This window comes from Rhagoletis pomonella, unplaced genomic scaffold, assembly GCF_013731165.1.
Source record: "Rhagoletis pomonella isolate Grant_MI unplaced genomic scaffold, Rhpom_1.0 Rhpom_scaffold_17006, whole genome shotgun sequence".
NCBI classification, from domain to species: Eukaryota; Metazoa; Arthropoda; class Insecta; order Diptera; family Tephritidae; genus Rhagoletis; species Rhagoletis pomonella.
The window spans coordinates 1-3211 of record NW_023475530.1 but is presented as its reverse complement, the minus strand read 5'-3'; the positions used below and the strand labels follow the sequence as shown (position 1 = coordinate 3211).

Here is a 3211-nt window from a genome sequence, read left to right as displayed (position 1 = left end):
TTTATATCAATACCGTCACTACACACGAATAAAGGCGCGCTAGTCTTGTGACGGCGAAAAAAGGCGCGTAAAAAAATTTTGCGAAAAAAGATGCTTATGAAAAACTTCGGCGAAGTATGTTAAGAGTCTTTGAAGCTGAAGTTTTTTTATGCGTCTTTTTTCACCGTCAACTTTTAAGCTCGCGCCTTTATTCGTGTCTGGTGACGATATGTATGCGTTAATAGGTGGATAGATACATATGTACACAAGTATTTATAATCGAAAAGCCTTATCAACACCTCTAAGCTTAATTATTATTTTTTTACAATTTGTCTGCCTACTGATAAGTCTTGCCGGGGCCAGATCAGAAATCATAACATAATTGATCTTGAAATGCTAATTCTTAAACAAAATTTTAATTTTATTAGAAAACCTAATTCAACTAAAATTACAAATATAAAATTTATTTTTCTCATTTTTATTACATACATATGTATGTACGTGCAAAAATACAATTCAAATTTCTTGCCAGTTGACCGTTGACATCACGTTCACATGAAATTTACGCAGATTACAAGTATTACAGCGACTAGCGTAGCTTATTTCATTTCGCAAATATGCGGCATTTTATTTTGATGAAGCCAACAGTAATGGCAAACTATCGGATCGGGTAACATCGGTCAATACAGTGGCGCATGTAAGCATAGATGACTTAAAATATTCAAGCAACATATTTGAGTAAGAACCAAAAAATAATAATTTATTTATGTTTTCTTGTTTTGTTTTTGTTTTTAGGGTGCTGATTTGAAAGCCGTTAATGGCTCATATATCCAAAAGCGTATATTAACAAATGTTTTAAAAATGTACAAGGAAGGTTTAACGGTTACCAAAACCGCTGACGAGTGGATGTTTACGGGCTATCGTGATCCGCTAGTAACAATGGGCAGTTTTGCATCGAAATTCGTCAAAGATATGGTGGTGCCATTCGATCGTATCGGCTGGCTGTACATGGTAAGTGTTTTCAATTGTTGACTGTTAATAGGATAAAGGCTGATAAATGAACTAATAAACATTAGTAGTACGGTTATTATTTAGTTACTAGCAGTGTTGGGCATACACTTAAGTGCTTTTGTATTTAAAGTACCATTTTGGATACTACTAGGCTCAGTATTTGCAGATGTCTACATACTCAATTAAAAGAAAAATATAGATATTTAGGAGTTGATAGATATAAAAGTAAAAAAAAACAACACAAAATTACAGTAATTAGCAGACGCTAAACCTACCTACCTCAACTCACCTCCTCTTAACTAACTCGCCCATCTCAATTCACTTCAACTCAACTAACTACAATTCACCTCAGCTCAATTCACCTCACCCTCAACTCACCTCATCTCAAGTCTCCTTAACTCACCTCAACTACCTCGCTCCAACTTACCTTATCTTATCTCTGCTCAACGAAGCAAATAGATAAATTAATCTTGAAAATATGAAAGTAGTCCCGTAAATCTCGGAAAAATTCCGAGAATCCCGAAGTAGCCTTGAAAAGCCCGTTATGCTCCCGTGAATCGCGAAAATCTTAAAAATAAGAAGAAATAAGAAAAATCCCGGCGTAGTCTCAAAAAGCACAAAATAGCGCCGAAAATCCTGATTTAGTCTCGAAAGTTCTGAAATAGGCCCGGAAACCCCGAAAGTCTTTAAAATGCCGAAGCCATGAAATCCCGAAGTAGTCTCTAAAATTCCGAATAGTCTCTAAATACTTGTGTCCAATTTTTCTTGCAGCGCAACGATAGCTCCGTTTATGATGGCCACTTTAATATCTATACCGGCGCTGATGATCTACGCAAAATGGGTCAAATTTACGAATGGAATCATAAAACACACAATGGCGTCTATGAGGGTGAATGTGGTCGCATTAGAGGTTCGATGGGTGAATTTTTCCCCCCCAAATCTTACTCCAAAAGACACAGTAGAAATGTATTTGCAAAACTTGTGCTGCACAATGCCTTTGGACTATGTCGAAACAGTGAAAATTCATGGAATCATAGCTTATAAATATGCTGCCACCGAAAGGGCGCTTGACAATGGTAAGTTAAATAAGTATTTGAAAGATAATTCAGCGATTAGGCAACAAGTGATCTGTTATGCAAGTAAAGGGCCGCTTACCTAGTGTCGCGAGTGATGTCGCTCCTTTTTGATATCCACTATCTTTAATATATTTACGTATGAATGTTGTATTATATTCAAGCATTTCTATTTTAATAACCTTCTTGTCTACACTCTACACACTTTTGAATTGAGCACTTTTTCACTTACACCGCGCTTATGAAAACGAAAACTAAAGTGTCACAAACAGCTGATTTGCTTAGCTGGTTCTCATTAGTGAATTTCCAAACCATTGTGTTTTGGGATAATAAAACCCTTTTTGGAAATTAATAGGCACTGCCAACTGGAAAATATTTCATAGTGAACTAGACAATTCTAATCAAAATTTGTATACCTGTTGTTTTTGTAATACCAATAATGAATTCTTAGAAATAGGGAGGTGGGGTTAAAACTTCTGAGCACTGTTTGATGCTGCTGAGGAGGTAAGGCAATGAAGGCCTTCGACTCGTATGTCATTCCATACTACTAGAAGACATCGTCATCTCCCCTCTCACCGATTATTTTCATATAACAATAATAATAGATTGGCGCTTACACATATGTTAGTGTTTCGCCGAGCTTCTCCTCCGACTTGTGGGGTGCGTCCTTGATGTTGTTACACAAGGCGGAGGGACCTACAGTTTTACCCCGATTCCGAATGGCAGAAATTCACTCGGAGGTTTGCCATTGCCTGCCGAGGGACGACCGCTGTTAAGAAAAAACCTTTTTCTATATTTTTTTGTGATGTTGCTTTAACCAGGGCTTGAACCCAGGTGCTGAGGAGTGAAAGCGCGCACTGCTTACCACTACACCACAGCGGCCGATATTATTTTCATATATAAACGTTAAACCCAAGGAAAACTAAACATTTTATACATTTCAAAACTCCATCAACCAGCAGAGGGAGTCTTCATATCTCGTACGCTGACGACTGCCCGATATTGGCATCCCGCAATGGAATTGATGACCTGTGCTCAAAACTAAACGCTTACCTTTCCTAACTTTCCTGCATCTGCGTTGCAAGGAGCCTAACCCTCTCTCCTACGAAATCCACAGCAACCATTTTACAACCTGGACGAAAGAGGGC

General features: G+C 37.8%; 1 pseudogene; it reads left to right on the top strand.

The window, feature by feature from the left end:
• Positions 1-763: 763 nt before the first annotated feature.
• LOC118757363 lies at positions 764-2066 on the top strand (annotated as a pseudogene).
• Positions 2067-3211: the final 1145 nt, after the last annotated feature.